The sequence below is a fragment of the Onychostruthus taczanowskii genome, unplaced genomic scaffold (genome assembly GCF_017590055.1).
Source record: "Onychostruthus taczanowskii isolate IOZ18803 unplaced genomic scaffold, ASM1759005v1 scaffold12, whole genome shotgun sequence".
NCBI classification, from domain to species: Eukaryota; Metazoa; Chordata; class Aves; order Passeriformes; family Passeridae; genus Onychostruthus; species Onychostruthus taczanowskii.
Genome location: NW_024498351.1, coordinates 6,260,461 through 6,280,251, shown reverse-complemented (window position 1 = coordinate 6,280,251; position 19,791 = coordinate 6,260,461). Strand labels below are relative to the sequence as shown.

At 36.6% G+C, this 19,791-nt stretch overlaps 1 protein-coding gene across 2 annotated transcripts in view; it reads left to right on the top strand.

Annotated features, from left to right (window-relative positions):
- Window positions 1–19,791, top strand: part of PDGFC (platelet derived growth factor C) — a 119,956-nt gene that overhangs the window by 28,332 nt on the left and 71,833 nt on the right. The gene's annotated exons all lie outside the window — the stretch shown is intronic.

Here is a 19,791-nt window from a genome sequence, read left to right as displayed (position 1 = left end):
TGCAGTTGCATTATATGTGGGTTCTGTGAGGATGTTTTAACTGCATGAAAATCATCCTGAAGACTTCAGAATACCTGCTTCATTGTCAGATAATCATCACAGTGGACTTGTTAATTTTCAGGCCTAATTAGATGCCCTGAGAAGTATCTGTCTCCTAATTAGTGTCTGTGACATAAAATCTGCAAAGTACTACAGGTATAATAATGGGTATTTATCTTTTTTGAGCTGGTGCTTTTGTAGCCTGCTCTGGCTCCTCAGCAGCCCTTTCTGAAGACTTCCCATGAAAAAGGCCAGAAGCAGTGCCTAGGATACCTGGCTTAGCCTTGCTATCTCAGTAGCTTTCAGTGAATAAACAGCATCCTTGTCACCTTTGCAGAATAAAAGGTGGCATGAGTATCCTGCTTTAAAGCTTCTCTTTTTTTGGGCTGTATTAAGAGTTAAACCTGGTGACAGAGTTTCAGGCTTGTTGCAAGGACATAGTGGCAGTGCTTTGTTTTTCTTTACCATTTTTTGTAATTATTTTACTTTCTCCTGAAATTTATAAATGTGATAATTTCAGTGTCACTCACTGTAACAGTGCCTGTACTATATCTCCCACTAATGATAAAAAGATTGGGAATCTCTATACTTGACTACTGTATTGATGACAAATTTCCGACTATTGAAACATATACCTCTTGATTTTAGCCTGCATTTCATGTATTAATTCATATATTCATGTGAAATTTGAGTTAATTGTTTTACTGCAAATGTATAGCACGTATATGTATTGGCCTGAAAAACTGCTTCACTGGATGTGAAGCATTTTCTTTCCTACCTTACACCTACAGAGGACCCAGTTTTTTGGTTAGTTGTTGGCTTTTTGTTTGGGTTTTTTTTGAAGCTGCAAGTAACTTCAGACTAGTAGTTTAAAAACCAAATAAATAAATAAACAAATAAACCCCTGTCAGCAGTGTACAATGGTTGTGGACATAGAAAATACACCTTGGTGCCTGCTGAAGTCACTGAGAATCTTATCCTGGACCCAAGTGAAGCAGTGATCCTCATTATACTTCTTTGGACCTCAGAACACGGCTCTGACCAAGGAGTCCCTCCTTGTGTGCGCCTCAGGAAACAGAGACAAAGAGTATGTTTCTTGAAAACGTTTTCCCCTTAAAAATCCAAAGAGGTCTTTTTTTGTTAAACAAAGCTGAAAGGATAAAGATGGCATTTATATATGTGCATTTAGTGGGTAGCCTTTGATAGGCAGCGGTGCTCAGCTCCCTTGTTCAGTGTGTTGGAGGTGACTTCTTTGACCAGAGTATTGTAATCAGCTGTTTCCACAGCAGAGACCCACCACGCACATCTTAGTACCAGGCCCCCTGTGGAGAAGCAGTGGTTGAGTGCGCTGAAGTGGTGGATTTAATCTCTGCATAAATCTGAAGTTCTGTAGGTAAATATTTCAGCTAAGCTCTGGCTCTGTGCTCTCCTCCTGCAAACAGAGGATTCTCTCACTCTGCTGCAGCGAGGTGTGTCTGTGGTGCTCCTCGTTAGCCAGGTCGCAAGTTCAGTGTTAAGCTGCAAAGTAATGTGTTCTGTTTCTTCATAACACTGTATTTTCATCCATCCTTGTTCCAGCTGCTCATTACTCTTTTCCAACAGCCTATAGCACAGGATTTCAGGGATATCTTTGTCTGCACCCCTTCACCCCATAAATTACTTTGCTCAAGTAATATAATGGGCAGTGTTGGTGTTCAGTAGCATAGTTACTTGGAGAATTTTATGAGGCTGCTTACTAGAGGTTTGGTTCTAAGTCCCAAAGTGCTTAAAATGAATTAGGCTGAATTCACAGCAGGAAAAGATTCCAGATAAAAATGTGTTAGCAAGTGGTGCTGTGGTGGTTGAGTTTGGTCCCTATGACTTCCTGTATGGAAGGATTTTGACAGATAGGGAATATGTGAGAAAGTGATATGGAAAGGAATGTAAGAGCTAATCAGGGAGCATGAGAAAAGAGATTTCAGTTCCTTTACTGTGGAGGAATGGCAAAATGAAAGAAATGGGAGATAAAGAAGCACCGATGCAGAGATGATAAATACATCTTCTTAGGAAAGGCAAGATAATGGATAAACTGGGATGACTAGGATAAAATTGCAATTGGTTGAGATAATTTGGTGTCATTCAACTTAACCTGTGGTTGCTGTAGGTCAAAACATTTGATCTGGAAAAAGCAGATATGTCGCTATACTGCAAAGCAGCTCATTTTCAGGGCTCATTTTGAGAAGATGAAATAGACTGTTGTGCTAAAAAGACATTTTAGACATTGGTGCATATTTCAATGTCTTCATATTACAAATACAATTAAGCCTGTTTTTTCTATTTAGACCTTTTTTCAGAAATTAAATACCAATTTGATGTGTACATAACTTACCTCATTAATATTATATTTGATATTTTTAAACAATTTGATGTGTACATAACTTACCTCATTAATATTATATTTGATATTTTTAAACAATGTTATTTACTCTCCATTGTAGTACATACTGAAGTTTTCTGTATAACACAGATTTCTAAAGCAGAATACAGTTTATAATTTCCTCAGAATGTCAAGTACAATCCAGTTATTCTCGGTAGTAAGCAAATGTGGCTTTTTGGTGCTGCAATGTGTCTGTTAAAGTTTCCCTAATGCAGACAACCTGCTATTCTGATGTATCTGTATCTTTCCTAGATATACTTCGTGTGAGGGGACATCTTCCATGTCCCAGTCTTGGATTATGGCAAAATGTTACCTCAGAGTTACATTCATTCACTTAGACTTTTAGTCTTGAAAGACTCCAAGGATCATCTAATGTAAACTAATCATCTGTACTAAAGCAAAACATTTTGCTGAAGAATTTATATGCAAAAGAAGGATTTGGAAGACATTACACATATATGTATGTATATTTTTTAGATGTATATTTATATCTAAAGTCTTCCTTAAGGAAAGTTATTTTTCCACAGGATGACTTTTCTTTCAAAGCAATAATTCCTATTAAGGGTGTCATGTTGTTGCTATATGTTCATACAATATGTATAACAAGAAATTCTGTATAAGCTTCTTATGTGTAAGAAGCAATCACAGAATCATATAGGCTGGGAAAAAAACCTCTAAGAGTAAGTCCCACCCTTGACTGGTCACTACCTTGTCAACTAGACACTAAGTGTCACATCCAGTTGTTCTAAAAACAGTTTTAAAACTGTGAACATTGAAGTATTGCTTAGACCTAATGCCTTGCTGTGAATTTTTGCTTTATTTTTTAGTGGGTGTATAAGGGAAGGATAAGTCAAAGAGCTGCCCAAATTCATACTCCTTAAAAGTTTCAATTATTTTTAGATAGTGGATTGGAAGAGAGAATACAAATAGGGCAAAAGGGCAAAAAAAAATTTTTTTTTTTCTTGTGTGTCTTGTGGATTCTTGAATTTTAAATGTGCAGTGTCCACATAAATTCTTAGAGCCTCTACCTTAAATTTAAGCTTTTTTGAGGCTTACCCATGATGACTTTTAGGATGGATCCTTAGCTCTTACTGTGGTATAGAGCAGTAGAAAAAGTATTTTTAGTCAAACAGCTCCTCACCATCTCTGTGACTGGATGTCCTGTATCTCTATGTTGAGTATTCTACCATTGTAAGTTTTAGTGGTTAAGAAGTAGATTATTTTTATAGAAGTAACGCATTTGATGCCTCAGCTTGTTATTTTTAAGTTGGATGATCTTTTTTGATAAATTAATCCAACTCTATCTTTAAAGCAACAGATTTTTTTTTAGTTTATTTTGGTTTTTTTTGATGTCTGAAATTCCTTTAGCAGACCAGAGGGAGATGAAAAGTGTAGAGAAGGTGAATAGGCACATAATGAATATTCACATGCAATATTGAGTTAGGAGGAAATTCAAATTCAGAAGTGCTGACTTCAGTTCACTTAGATCTGAGATGGGTAAGGCTGAAGCACAGTGGTAAGACTGCGTTATGATTTCCTGGTATTGTAATCAGAAAAAGAGGTGGAAAATGTGTGCTGCGAACTGTGAAGACCGCAAAAGCAATACTTACAGTAGAATCAAAAGTGAAGAATTTCTCTGAATATTTTTTTCGCAGAAAGAAAGATAAAAAAAAATTGAGTACCTGGCAGCCAAGAACCAAGAAATAAATATAGAAGATGAAAAGATCACTTTGATAGCACTGGACCACAGAAATTCAATCCAAGGAAGAACTAGTGAAAACAGTGGTGTCAGAGAGGACTGTGGAGCCCTGTGGTAGCAAAGAAAGACTTTTTCAACTTCCAGAGATGCTGGGCAGTTTTAACTACCCTTGTCTAAAGTATGGATCTCCAATGAGATTGGTTTTGGAGCTAGATACTGTTATGACTTGGATAAAGCTCAAAGAATAGTTGCAGAGTTATTTATAGCGAATTATGAGCTGAAAATGTGTATTTTAGCTAAGCAATACCTAAGGCAAATGTAATAAACCTTAGAACAATTGAAATTGCTTCAGTTCTGGGGAAAAAGGAAATTTATTTAGGTGGGTGTGAGCAGAAATGGTAGCTGGACAGACAGGAAGAAAGAAAAAAAACCGAGACATTATTATGAGGAATAAAATGCAGATTGAAAAAATACTTGAAATTATGTGGTAGTTTTCTGAGTGAAATGGAAAATCTATTTACTGGAGAAATTTGCAGCCGCACATGCTTTTCTTCTGCTTTTTCTCCTTGTTTCCATTTTGCCTGACAAGAAATAGGAGGGCAGCTGTTGTTCTGCCGTCTGAACTTGCAGGGGGACAAGTTCAGTTGTCTTTATCTCAAAATATAATGATGTATTAATACTTGGCACTTCACCTCCTCAGTCTGCAGAACAACCCATAGCTATTTAAAAAGGCCTGGAGAACTTTTTAAATAGCTATGGACTTAAGGTCCACTCTTAAACAAATGCGGTTCATGCTGTCAGTGTCCAGCAGCTTGAAAAGTGACAAATTGTCGTGCTAGTTTGCTGAATGCACCTGGGAAGAGCTGAGGTTGTCGAGTGATGGGTTGAAGATGCAGGTTGCACTTTGCTCTCAAGACTGCCAAATGATTGCATGTATTTTTTCAAGCTGCACAGCAGCAGCTCTGTGAAAGCTTTAAGCATCCCTACGTGCATGCTTGTTCCTATAACGCTGTTTTCTCCTCCCATGTGTGCTGTTCAGAACTGGTCCTGAGGCAGCAAAAGGTACAACAGACCATTCTCACTTCAGTTTTCCACTCTAAGCTTTGGTTTAACCCCTTTGGTCTGCATTGCAGGGTTTGACTGTTCAGAGTTCCTGGGGAGTTGCAGTAGGAGAAGGAGAATTAAGGGAGTTGCAAACTCCCTTAAGAAAAGCTTATACAAGCATGTATTTAAAAGGGCAAAATTATCTATTTTCTCAGGGTTGCCTCTTATTCTTTGAAAGTTTAGGAAGTCCTGCTCTATTAAAATTATTTTAAAATAATTTAAGGAATAGTAAGCTGATGGTGAAAATTGTGAATGCCTTTTTTTCCAGGAGTGATTTAAAATGAAGGTTATAGTGTGACTTAACAGAGAGAATTTATTACCATTGTAAATTCCATGGCTTTATATTTTTATATATTTTATATTTTATATATTATATATTTTTGTATTGCATCAGCTTTCCATTTTCATCAACTGTTGCTTGCAGTGAAGCTGCTGATAATTATTTGAGGATCTAATAGCAGGATGGGGGGAAGTCACCTGAGAGATTAGTGATTTATGTTATTACCTTGAGATTCCCACTAACAGTTGAAATTACCTAACTTTCTGCATTGGTGTAACACTTTGAAATGCAGAGTGTGAGATGGTCTTCATGAATGCAAACCTATGCACGATCACTCTGGGTTCTTTGAACAGCAGCATTGCAGAATCTGTTCTAAGGTGGATGTTTTAAACATTTTGTTCCCAGAGTGAGGAAAATCTGAATTATATCACGTTGATTAACCACAGTTCAGAATGGTGTTTGCGTGTACAGTGTAAGCAGTACTGGAAGCTGAGCATCAGTTTAAGCATCCCTTTTAGAGTCTAGTAAAAGATGCTGTAGAATATAAAATGACCAAATATTAAAAATAATAATAAAAAAAGAAAACCAGCAGCAACAAGCTCAATATCTGAAGAATCAACAGCTTTCCTAGTAGTAAAAATCATGTCTGTTGAGGCCTTGGTCCCTAGGACACTATGAAAGAATTACAATTATTTTTTTTGCTTTAAGCTCATGTCACTGTGAATGTTAAAACACAGTTATTTAGAACATGCATATACTGTGCTGCTGCTTTTGGAATTCATCCCGGTTTCATGATAAGTCAGAAAATTTTCACAGAAGTAATGTGAGGTTTACCTGTTGTGATGGTTGCTGCGATTTCAGCAGTCACCAGCTGATATTGCTGGGACTAGGCATGATCTGAGCAAGCTGGACATTTTTTCTAGGGAAACTGGCAGCAAGGAGAATGTACTGATGCACATCCAACCTTTCTGCATGTGGCACTGAACCAAATGTAAGGTGTATTTGAACTGCTTATTGAATGTAGTTATGCTAAAATTATGCTAGGGTGTTCCCCTAGAGAAAGTGGCTACTGACAATCCCATTTTCTAGCCTGTAAGATGATTTCAGCAATGTTTGAAATGTCAATAATATATTTATCTTGTGAAAGTTCAGCAATAACTGAGCTGATTTGCACAAACACATTTTCAAAAGTCATAGGATAAATTACTGCATGTTTAAAATCTAGGATTAGCCATTTTTCCCATAGCAAAAAAAAATTATAAATATATGCATTATTGCATGTAGAAAATTATATACAGCTATTAAAAGCACAATCCTTTAAAAAAGAGTGAATTAAGTAATATAGTTAGCCTAAAAAAACTAAGGTAGGTAGGTATGAATTAGAATTTAATTATCTGAAGTATAAGATGATTTTCTTACTGTCTGCTAAGTAACCTGAAGCTTTCAGTAAAGGGATTTGTGTCAGTATCCTAGTGAAGATTTCTTTGTAGGAAACTTCGTTGCAAGGTCTATGCCTGTGATAACAACCATCAATATTCGGATTTTTGCTTCCTTTTTTTTTTCAGGAATAGTTGAATTCCTGCTAATTTGGAATATATTCTCTTGTGTTTATTATTTCAGCACCCAAATATGCACAGGGAATAACAGTATTTTCCTCTTTTGAGCAATGCTGTCTTTAAACACCTCTCCAAGAACATTAAAACAGGAGTTTCTTGGATGCTATCATGTAACATTACTAAGTAGCAAAACACATATGTTGGATTAATTTAGTTGTGCGCTTTTTAGTCTCATGAGCTGTTAACTGGTGGAGAAAATTTTGGCCTTTAGAGCTGTGTTTAGCTTATTTTGTATGCTACCTATACAAGCAAAAACATGGATTCAAATCCATCTATAAATTAATGGTTCTCTATTTTTGAAGTGTGAATTTTTCTAAACAAGCTGGTTAATAACTAATGCCAAGATAATTGTGACTTGAACTAGGAGGGTTTAGTGACTATTTGACAGGGTAGTCAGCAAAATCAGCAAAAGGTTGCGATCCAAAACCATTTCTAATACTTATACCAGATGTTCAGATTCTGATAATACTAATTAATAATTATAAAGATATTGCAGGGGGGATATTTTGCGAATTATTATTTGAAACATTTATGTAAACCATACTGTTTAGTATTCATGATATATTTTATTGTGTTTTATACCAGCTTCAGGTAGGTTTATTCACTGCAGCTTTTCCTGGTTGTACGTTGGATCTGCTTATTGTCTTGTTCTGAATCTCTTTGAGACTTAAGAAGCTTCTCAGGCTTGTTTGAAGATAGTCTTTTCAACAGCCTTCTGGAAATACATCCACACTCTCAAAAAGGAAGGGATTAGACATCATTAAGTGTTCAGTGGACCATTCAAATTTAATTTGAACGATTTCAGGTTATCCTACCTTTTATCAGTAAAATGCTTAGATACGCTAAGACTGACTTGTAAGAAATATGACTTCTAATTGCCAAGCAGGAGTTATTGAAGTCAACGTTAAAATGATACCTGCCTCCCTAAAACTTCAAAGAACAACCTTTGTCCTCTTCTCAGGCTTTAATAACTATAAATCAATCTGTCTTTCCAATATTTTTTTCACAACTTCTCACCACGTTTAATTATAGTGCAACTCAGTTCAGGAAATTTACCTTGCTTCTTACCTTTTCTGTGTAGAAGTGTGTTGTAGTTGTGTGGAGTTTGGGCAAAACCTGGGTTATTGTAAATGGCTCCTTCTATTTTAGAATATGTCGAATTTAAAAAAAAAAATTTGAATAATAAAGCTAGGACTTTTAAACAAAAAAGTGTAAGGAAAATTTTTACTCTCTCAACATATTTGTGATTTTAATTCTTGGCAATTTTTCTTTTAATACAAATGAATAATAAACCTTTCTCTTGCAAAATTGCATCTTTTGAGGAGCACTTCTTAAATGTAGATGAAATAATATTGATAAACAATGTGACTGATAACAAAATTATTCTGGGCTATAAGCAAATTAAGAAGACAGTGTGGAAACAAGCAGTTTAAACAGCAGTGAATTGAGGAATTCGTGATGGTACATAGTTCAAAATGGGTAACCCAGCTCTAAATCTTCTGGTGAGACTGTGTTTCTGTTCTTTGATTTGTCTGTAACAACCATGTTTCAAGTGCCCTGCCTGACTCAAGCAGTCAATCTTTTTCAAGTGTATTTGTTTTTTGTTCAGACCTAAATGTTTTGCAGGCATGCTCTTTATTTCTTATTTTGGAAAGCTCTGTGATATAAATTCTTTTTTTCTTTTTATGTAATATGTTGTGTGATATGTGATGAGTGATACAGTGGCACTTAGACCACGGTTCTTAACAGCTGTATATCTCAAATTGTGCTGACAGGGCATAAGCTCAGTGTTTTAGCATATACCCACTAACAAATGTTTCTGAGAAATTCTACCTTTCAGGTGGGTTGCAAATAATTGAAAGTAAGATGCAGATATTGCCACTGATTGCTTTCTTTGGGGACAATTTTTTTTTTCTTAAGTTCCACCCATATTTTGCTGTATCTGAGGATAAAGGGGGTGAGGATGGAAACACAATGCTTGCCATTCAATTAGTTCTGAATTATGTGTGTATGTGGTGGGTAGAACAAATCACACTTCTTGAGAATTCCTTCTACAGGGATTCTCTCAGGAATTTAGAGATAATTGGAAATGACAAGTAAAATTGCAGGTAAAAGATGTAGTGACTTGGCTTTCTATGACTTGTCTTAGAGCTGATGAGAACAGTTTTTCTGCAGAATGGTGCCTTGCAGACAGAAGAGACAGAGCTTTCTAAAACTGTGTTACTGACTTAGCTGGAGGATGTGAGAGTTGTGGGTTCTGGCTAGAGGCAGTGGACATGACTGGAATGCCCTTGAGACCAGAATTATGATCCCCAGCTCTGGCCTTCCTTGTTAAATTTAGACAGCAGCTTAGTTTTGTCCTCTAATTAGAAGTATCTGAGATGGGCGAGCTCGCTGTCCGAAGAGAATGTGGTAATGTAGTCATTGCTGCCCTGGAAAGAAGGACTTCAGTAGTTTGGGCTAAGAATGGCTCTTTGTGGTCAGTGCACAGGCCTGATGCATTTGGAAATGACATGGCAATCCTCACTGGATGCAAGGAAGATGTTTATGTTAAATAGCATTCGATGCATGTAAACCAAATCTGAACTGGGTGCTTCTTACAGCTGTTTAAATTAGAAAGTAAAATAATAGATTAACATCCAGAATAACATTTTGCTCTGGTTTCTGTGACTTCTTGGGGACGTGGAGATAATGTCCTTTGAGGCAAAATCTCCTTTTAAGGAGAAAATTAAAACTGAGAAGGCACAACTCCCGATGCATGTTGGCAGAGTTAAGTGTAGCTGGATGGCATAAAAGTTTTGGGGGTCTTTGTTTTGTTTTAAAGTGATGTGAATCTATGGTGCATTTCAGCAGACTTACAAGGGCTTTTTTTCTGCCCTGTACAGCTTAATCCAGGAGTCTCAGGGCCAGGATTTTCTGCATGGGCTAGTTTGCCCTTCTGAGAAGCTGATACAGGGCTCTGTGTGCTTAACTACAGAGTACACCTAGTCTGTAATTTTTAAAAGGAGCCCATGTATTCCTGAGAATACTTTGAACCCAGGCTCAAATATTGTTTGCACAGGAGACCACTACCCCTATTAGTCAAACACTTGCTGAAAGAGAAGAGTTAAGATTGTTTGTTATCCCCTTCCCCCATTTGGAGGAGAAATGAAATACTCTTATCTTCAAAGCTTGAAATAGATTTGAGGCAAACTCTCTGAAGGGCTTTATTTCCATCTGCACTCTTCTTCAACACCTGCATTCCTCACACTGCTATCAATGCTTGGTGCTGCAGTAATAAAACTGCAGAGGTTGCAAGCCTGTGGGATTTATTTTTAATAGGTTTTGAATCAAATAATTTATTTTAAACAACTCTTGGTTAAAAATACTATAAATATTGATTTGGGGACATCTGCCTAAAATTAATAGGCTATAAATAAAGTGGTTCTTTAAACAGATGTTTCTTAGCCTACAATTTCTCTAGTTTGTTTTTAGGTCCTTTTCATATATGGCAGCTAAATGTCAGTGAAGAAAGCCAGTCACGTGTATTGCATTTTATTTGTAAATTGTATCTCAATATCGTGTCAACACTGAATGTGATTTTGTGGTTAAGTAATGTGTTTTTTGCACCATAGGCAGCAAAAATATGTACTTAGTTGTCTTCATCAAGCTGAAAAGGAAAAGGCACAATGTCTGGCCTGCCTGTGTAAAAATAGGAGCAAGCAGTTATTTCTTTACTGTTCCTGATCTCCTTTCTCACCTGAGGAAAAAACCTAGTTCCTTGACCTTCTAAGAATTGTAACCTATATAAAATTTAGCAATAGTTGGATGCCTTCTTTGGCATGTGAGGCAGCCTTATATGCAAGGTAACTTATTTCTTCCTGAAAGGGAGAAGTCTGGAAGAAGTGGTTCCAACTCTCATATTTTACCGTGGTTTTCTACTATTAGGAGTATTCATCCAAGTATGAGGGATGAGCCCTCCTGAGCTATTAAAACATGCAATGTTCATGTTAAAAAGCTTATATTGAAAGATATTTTTTTCACAATTCTCTTTTGGAGTGTTGAAGAGTGTCTAGTTATACAGGTTTTGTAGGCTAAGCTGCAGGGTTCATTATTGATAGCAACATAGTATTTTGTTGTGTTTTAAGTATTTTAAGTTACTTTACTGCATTTATTGTTCACTTCCCACCTGGAGCAGTGCATCCAGCTCTGGAGTCCTCAGGTGGAAGGAAATGGATTTGTCAGAGTGAGTCCAAAGGATCACCAAGATGATGAGAGGACTGGAGCACCTCTCCTCTGTGGAGACAGAGAGAGCTGGGGCTGTTCATCCTGAAGCAGAGGAGGCTCCAGGGTGACCTCACTGCAGCCTTTCAGTGCCTGAAGGGAGCCTACAGGAAAGCTGGAGAGGGACTTCTCACAAGGGTGTGTAGTGACAGGGTGAGGGGGAATGGCTTCAAACCGAGAGTAGGTTTAGATTAGATATAAGGAAGAAATTCTTTGCTGTGAGTGTTGAGGCACTGAAACAGGTTCCGCAGTGTAGCTGTGGCTGCCCCATCCTTGTCAGTGTTCAAGGCCAGGCTGCATGGGGCTCTGAATGGGGCTCTGAGCCACCTGGTCTAGTTAAAGGGGTCTCTGCCCATGGCAGAGGGGTTGGAACTGGGTGGTTTTGGAGATCCTTCTAAAAACTCAAACTTATCTATAGCTGTTTAAAAAAAAAAAAAACATACACAGGTTGGGCGAATAAGATATTTTGGTAATTCTAGACTAGACTGATGTTTGTGAAGGAACTGCAACATGGTTAAATCACTTTGTCTGACAGTGATGCAATTTAGAAGACATTGTTTATTAACCCAGTCATTTTTATTTTTCTGAATCTTCCCATATTATTCTGCCAAATTTTACTGAATAAGGACAAGATACTCTTTAAATACAATTTGATCTAAAGTAAGTAACAGTGTAAAAATCAATGCCATTCTTATCCATTATATTAGTGTGTTACACAAGATATTTTTTTTATGGAAATATGAAATATTGGAAGAAATCAAAAGAAAAATCTACAAGTACATGCATAACTTGCTTTTTATTTTATTTTAAACATGAGCAGAGGCATGTTCAGAGACCTCTGTTTGCCCTGTCTGAGAAGTGGCTAAAGTTAAACAGATTGGTAAATATGAAAGAGAATAAAGATAAACTATGCATGAATTCTTTCCCAGGCTATAGCTCATGAATCAGAGGCAGTTTCTGTGCATAGTGAGCTCCTATTCTGTTAACATGTCCAGCCTTCAGTTTACTTCACTTGGTGTATATTTTCAGCACCCACAGGACTCTGTGGTAAAGATATTTACAGGTCAGCCATGCATTTATGTAAAGAATTGCATTCTTTGTTTTTTTGAGCCTGCTACCTGCAGTTACTCAGTGATTGGACCTCTCCTCACTCACCTTGTTCTGTGAACCTTGTGCTGTGACAGAAGCCTGTCTTATCCTAAGGAAATGGAAATACTTGAAGGACACAAACCTTGCCATGTGCTTAGCTGCCAATTTGGTGTTCCTGTGGTGTTTGCCTCACCCTGCTCTGCCAAATTTGTGTCACTCCTAGCTTGCAAGTGACTGACCTACTGTGGCCCTTAAAAGGAAAAAAAACCCCATTGTTTGCATTTGTGTTGTTGTGTTATTGTTTTGCCTTTTTTTTCCCTGTATGTGTGCTTTTTTTTTTTTTCTCCAGTCTTACTTGTCAATCTGGTTGCATGTGAAGTAATAGTGAATGCTTTTTGTGCCACACTGGGAAGGAATGTGAGGCAAGTGAAAATATATATTAATGTAACAAATCTGCTTTGTGGAATAGCAAATGGTGATGCTGTAAAGGGTGAGTGCAGGAGTAAATGTCCTTGAAACTTCATGTTTACCTTGAGTGAGAATGACTGAAACACTGTAGCAGCAATTTTGCAAATTCCTTTGTTTGCATTAAAAAGTGGAGAATGTTAATTTTTTTTGTAGACTACTGTATGGATGTGTTGGCAGGTTCATTTCTTCAGTCATTCATAGCATAAAATTTGGTCAAAATAGTTTTGGATGTTTTTGCTGTTCTGGTGCCAGAAGCAATGGTCACAGCTTGAGTTTTGGGGAAGCATGCTCAAAGGAAGAATCATTAACCTCCTTTGACCATCCCACTGAAGGCCAGCTTGAAGAGCTCTGTAGTTTGTAGTGCTGCAAAATTGACATTTCCATCACTTTTCTCAGCCCTTCACTAATAGAGTATGAATGCACTGAATGTCTCTGGGACAACAGATGCCTTCCTGCTACAATCCTTTAAAGTTACCTCACTTTTCCTTTTTTATGACCATTTTAATTTCAAAGAAGCAGAAATTTAACAAAAGCTCATTGAACAGAATTAAAGCCTTAATGTGTTTAATGAAGTGTAATTTACTATTGCTGCCTCCCTAGGCCAGCTTGTTTTGTCTGCTCTTTGGAGTGCTACCCTGTAAAGAAATCTAATACTATGCAGTTGCTTGTTATTCACTTCATTTCAATTTGGCTATAAATTAACTTTGGCTCTATTACAAAGCTTTCAGAAGATAATCAGAAGAAAACAAGAGTCAGGAAGAAATAATAGCAGTTTGTTTTTATTCTATAAATCTGCTTTACTCCCAGCTAGCTGGGCATTGTGTAGGAAAAGAGATGAGTCCAAGGAATGGTAGAATTTCTGGTTGGGATTGCACAGGATTTAATTTAATATGGCCCGTCTCAAGGACTTCCCCAGCCATCATCAACATAAAATCCTTGGAATTAGCAAAGAGAATCTTTGTTACTCAATATTATTATAGCCATTTTCATCTTTCTCCAACCCAGTTTTATGTATTTTCAGTTCCTTAGATAAGTCTCATGATTACTCATTTATTGATCTTTCCTAACATTGCCTAGAGAGTCATAAAGTTTGTGGCAGTGTACAATTACTTTACAATTTATCATGTTGTGACAATTTATGGCAGTAAATATTTGTGGTGGTAGGTGTAAAATTAGATACTCTGAGTGATTGGAGGGAATAAGATAAATGGAATGAGACAGAGAAGGTAAGTTCAAGACACCGACTGAACAGTTGAGTTTTGTAGATTTTTCACTTAGAATCTACTAAATTGCACAGGCACTTTGGTCATTGCTAGAGGCCATATGAAATAAGTTATGATCTGCCCTGTATTGTCACTTTCCAAATTTTCAACAAAAATTGGAGCATAGAATGATGACAGTTTATGCAAATTAAGATTCCCCCTGTGTCATTTCAGCTCAAGAAGTGGTGTGCCTATTGTGCAAAGAGAAAAATGGAGCTATTCTGTCTTCTTTATGTGCTTTTGGATGCAGAAAAATGATCCATTTTTGTGTTCAGGCCCAGTTAAATGCAAAAGCTGTGTATTGAGTGAGTACAAAATTACAATAGCTTAAAAGTAAAGAAAAAGATAATTAGATCACATTACATGCTAAAAATAAAAACAGTCGCATATTTGTTCTTTTGGGTGGAGTTGGACCAGTAGTAGGTTAGGCCAAGAGAGGGATATTTATCTCTTCTGAAGTCTTACTGTATCCCCATTTAGACAACCAGTATTTATGGAATGTTTTAGTATTTTTGTGTAGGTACAAGTTTTTTGACTGATAACTGGTGGAATCAATTTTTTCATTTTTTCCTTTTTTCACTGAAACATTTCTAAAGCACATTGATTTATGAATTCCATACGAGGTGGAGCTTTTCCTCTTTGTCCTTGCTGTAAATGTTTCATGAATGTGCCTTTTTCATTTTTAAGCAGCATGCTGTAAGACATTGCTGGTGGAAGGAACACTTATTTCTTGCAATTTGCAGTAAATCTATAATTTTCAGAGAAAGGGCTATATACTTTTTGCACATTTTCAAGGTAACTTTGGCACTGATGAGTGTGTTGATTGACAGAACTGATTATAATTCTGAATCACAGAATATTGGTTAATTTAAAATTGTGTGAAGTTTAATCATGACGCTTCTGTTCAATTGTATATTTAATGTGCATAGCAAAGCCTGTGTGTGAAATTCCAGGAATGTATTCTAGAGCTTTTAAAGGAGAAATTCCATGGAAAACATTTCATTACTCTTGTTTTACTTCTCTGTGTTTAAGTTTTTTTCTACCTAGTTCAGTTTCTGAAGCAGATTTGAATTCTGTTGCTTTTTCAATAATAATTTGTTTGTTTATTTCTTTACTGTTACAGAGAACTTTACTTATTATCTTGCTGGACATTCCTGAATGTTACTGCATGAAATATCATCTTAAATGGGAAGAACTGTGTTGTATTTGCAGTTTTACAAGTTTTTCTTTCTATTACACCTCTTTCTACCTTTTTAAATATTTTGTCCTATTGTAAATCCTGTTTTGCAAAATTAAAGACACCAACAATTAAGCAAAATGCTGTTAATGCAGGGAAAGTCATTCCACTGTCTTTAACGTAGCATAAGTGCCTGCTTTTCTTATTAAGTGGACAGGTACAGTTACTTATATATCTTAATATGTCTATATATATATATATATATATATGTGTGTATTTAGCAAAAGAATCTTCCTATCCTTAATTTAGTTCCAAGACATGAAAAAAAATTATCAATGCATAGAATTCTAAAATAGAGACGGAAAAATCATTTGATTTGAATTTTTGAAAGAAAGAGGCCCTAAATTTGTTTACTTTTTTTTTTTTTTAATTTTATTATTGCTTTTCCCCAAATGAAGTTGTGGATTTTTTTTTTTCCCAAAACTGGACATGAGGTTTTATGATAACTACAGTTCTATTAAAGACTTAGAATTTCTCTCATGAACACATAATAATTCTGGCAGATTGCCTTTAGTATGGGCACAAGTTGTGAGATTTTTTTTTTTTATGTATGTAATGTTCTTGCATACATCAGAAAATGCTTTGTATTCTTTTATCTTCAATCTGCCTGTAGAGTGAGAAGTTAGAACCTATGTTCCTGGAAAGAAATTGCATTTGATAGTTGCTAGTGTGTATATTAGTACATAGGCATGTGTTTTCTGTTAATATGCAGCAATTACATCTTAATATTGCTGATAAGGATAGAGTAATTGGTACCCATGGAGCATGGTCATTTTGGTATCTTGGCTTTTGGGATTCACTACTTGAATTTCCTGTGGGGTTTAGAATCACCTGTTAAAAATATCTTTTCTTTTTGTAGTGAAGTTATCTTGGTGTTTTAGGATAGCATAAAACTTACCAAGGAGTTCTGCTTTTTATTGTATTATGTTGTGTGAGGCAATTATATCATTTGACATTGAAACCATTTTAAAATTCTCAGGAATAATGTCAAGCTCTATAAGCTCTATGTTAATCTTTAACATAGTTCAAGATGATGTTAAGCATATCTTTCTTGGTAGCTCTGCACACATGCAAAAATAATATTTCTGAAGGTTCTTTTTGTGTTCAGGGTTACCCTCAGTGTTCCAGGTAGTTGAAGGAGTACATGAGAACATGTAAGTACATGAAATAAGTACATGGTGTGACTTAAAGTTCACTTGACCATCAACTATTGCAGTCTTTGTCCCTGTGCCTGAGCACTTAGTTTGTCAGGAGCCAGCCTGTGTCTGCATGCAGGTAAGATGTGCTGCAGAATGCAGATCCAGAACAGACTTTCAGGTGTAATCTCATGGTTGAGGTTCTTTGTTTGGAATATTTGGAGTTTAAAGAAATCACTATGTAATGGATTTAACAAGTCCATTTGTAGTCTTTGGTCTTACATTTGACTATCTTCCAGCTTCACTGAAGCATAGTGAAGCTGTTCCACGCCAGTTCTTCTGAAGTTTTAGCTGGGGAGCTCTACAGGTCACCTTTTCCAGCCTCCTTCTTGCAGCAAGGGGAAGTTAGATGGGGTAGCTCAGGGCCTTATGCAGCTAAATTTTCGAAGTCTCTAAGGATGAAGATTCACAGCCTTCGCGGGTACCTGTTCTAGTGCTTGACAGCTTTCTGAGAACCCTCATTGTTCTCATGTTCTGCCAGACCTTGTCTTCTTGCAGCTGGCCACCACTGGCTTTTGTCCTGTTGCTTGTGTCCCAAGTTACACCTCTATGACCCTTGTTTAGGTTGTGGATGACTGCTATGAGATGCATCCTTTCCTTTCTTTTCTCCAAGCTTAATGGACTCAGGACCTTCAGTCTTTCCTGCTGCATCATTTGCTGCAAGCAGAGGAGCACTTTGAGCAGTCCCACTTTCAGGTGCAGCCAGATGGGTGTTTAGGCTTTGTTGCTGCAAGGATGCTCACTTGTTTATTTTTGCTGCCCACCACCATGCCCAGGACCTTCCTTGCAGAGCCACCACCTTATCAGTGGCTGTCCCTGCCTGCCCTGGTCTACTTTAAAAAAATCACTAATAGACCAGCAATGGTAGTTTCAGTTTGAGTGACCACATGTTTGTCTTTAAATTAAAAACAAACAAGAAATAAACTTGAGCAAGTAACAAAATATCCCTCTCAAACCTCCCCAATACCCGCCCTTCATTTTCTGGATTTTGTTAGTTATTAGTCTTTAGGGAAACCACTTCTGACCTAAGTCACTCTTGTAGATATCATCTAAAAATAATAAAAAATAAAGGTTTCTACATAAATTCTATCAAAACAAAAATTTCCATTAAAACCACTTTTTTCATTTATGTACCTGCTTTTTGTGAAGGTCTAAATTTACTTGCATGATTTCACTAACCTTTGTGGTACTAACTGCAGTCTTTAACACTGAGAACATGAATAAGTGTTTTCAAAATTGAGGTTGTAAATAATAAGCTGTTTTACAGGGAGAAATATGTCGCATTGATGTGGGTTTTTGTTTGTTTGTTTTGAAGGATTTTGTAAATTTACTGTTCACATAAATACCTTATTAAGGTCACCATTAACATACCAAGGCATTGCAACAATGTTTTCTTATTTCAGAATGATCAAAATGAAAAGCACAGAATACTCTTCAAAGAACAAAAACTTTTTGCTTATGCTTACTTCAGAGAACTAAGACCTGTAAATGAGGATCCCTTACTAAACACCAGACTTTCCCAGCTGCTGCATGCCTCCAATATTAATTTATTTTGGTAACTTTCAAAGGCATTGTTGGATATTTCATATAAATGTCCATAGATGAAATATTTCCAGGAATATTTTTGCTCAAACCTACTTTCTGTTGGTGTTTTGGTCTCCTTGTCATTATTGTCTTACAGTGGAGTAGTTACACCTCTGATTTTCCTCTGAAGGGTCTGATGTTGGGCTGCTGATGGAGGTGCCATCTGCCTGGTGTCGCACTGGTCCCTCTGGGAAGTGGCAGTTGTGTTCACGTGCGGCTCCTGGAGACCATATGCCAGGAGATATTTTCATGTCGTTCAGCTAGCTTGCTGGTTCTCATCTTTCCTGTTGATCTGCACTGTTTCACAAATGGCCACTCAAGATGTGAGCAAAGAAAATTCAGGAATGTTGAAATGAGATCAGCAGATTTTGTAGCAATTAGAGGAGAATTGCTGGAAGGTCAAACTAAAATTTTCACTCAAGTTGAAGGGGGAAGAGAAAGAGGAATAGGAGGTGAATTATTTCATGGCCAGAGTATTGTCATTAGCCTTTCTTTTAGCATAACAGGTTCATTTAAAAATAACTGCTAATTCATTACTTTTGTAAATCACCTGCATTCTTATTTTGTATATTTGTGTATTGATTCTCAAAGATAATGTCCAGCAGGACATCAGTTCTTGAGGTGGAGTAATATTAGCCATCAGCATTATTAATAGTTGTAACTTTTTTTTCTACGTAAATGACCAGGCCTCACAAGAAAACCACATAAAATCAAGTGCTGAAGCTCTTTTACCTCACAGTCATTTTGCCAGCACAGTTTCACTTCCAGCAAAGTGAATTATGCTGATATTTCATTTGATATTGAGAAGGCAGAAAAAAAACTTTGAAAGTGTCTCCTTTACACAAGATATTAACATTGGCTTGGTGATGTCCTGATCTGTGGAAAACTGAGACCTGTGCTGCTTTTAATGCCAATTTCTACAGTCCTTGTATTCTGACTTTAGACTCTGACATTCAGGTCCTCTCCAGACAGTACTTCTGATAGCCTTTGGAGAATCCTTTGTAGAGGTATACTAAAGAGTCTTATAAAAAACTAAAAGCAACGCTGGCGTTGACCTGAATCATATGAGAACTTGAATTTTCCAGAGCTGGAACTGGCAAGACAAGATTGGAATGCATATAATCTTCAACATCTGATTTTCAGTTGTGTACTTGTTTAGAATTTTAATATAGGTACAATATTAATTTTAATACTAACTAATAATGCCATCTAATGACATATTAATTTTATTTGAAGGCTGGAGACATATTAGACAAAATCCAATCTGCCTTATGTCGTCTTTAAGCAGGTATCCTTTTTGTTGTGGAAATACTACTGTGATCAGAAGTAGGATTTCATATGGAAAATAACAATTTTTTAATGCTGTTGAGCCAGCCAGTAGGATGAGGCTCTAAGAACTTCTGAATAATGCCATCTGGAGCTCCTGAAGTCTGCCTCAGAAGTATTTGGCAGTTGACTTCATCAGGTCATTATGTCATTTTCAGATCAGTAGAGTGGAAAAAAGTTGGGATTCTTCCAAAATTCTGTCTTTCAGTTTG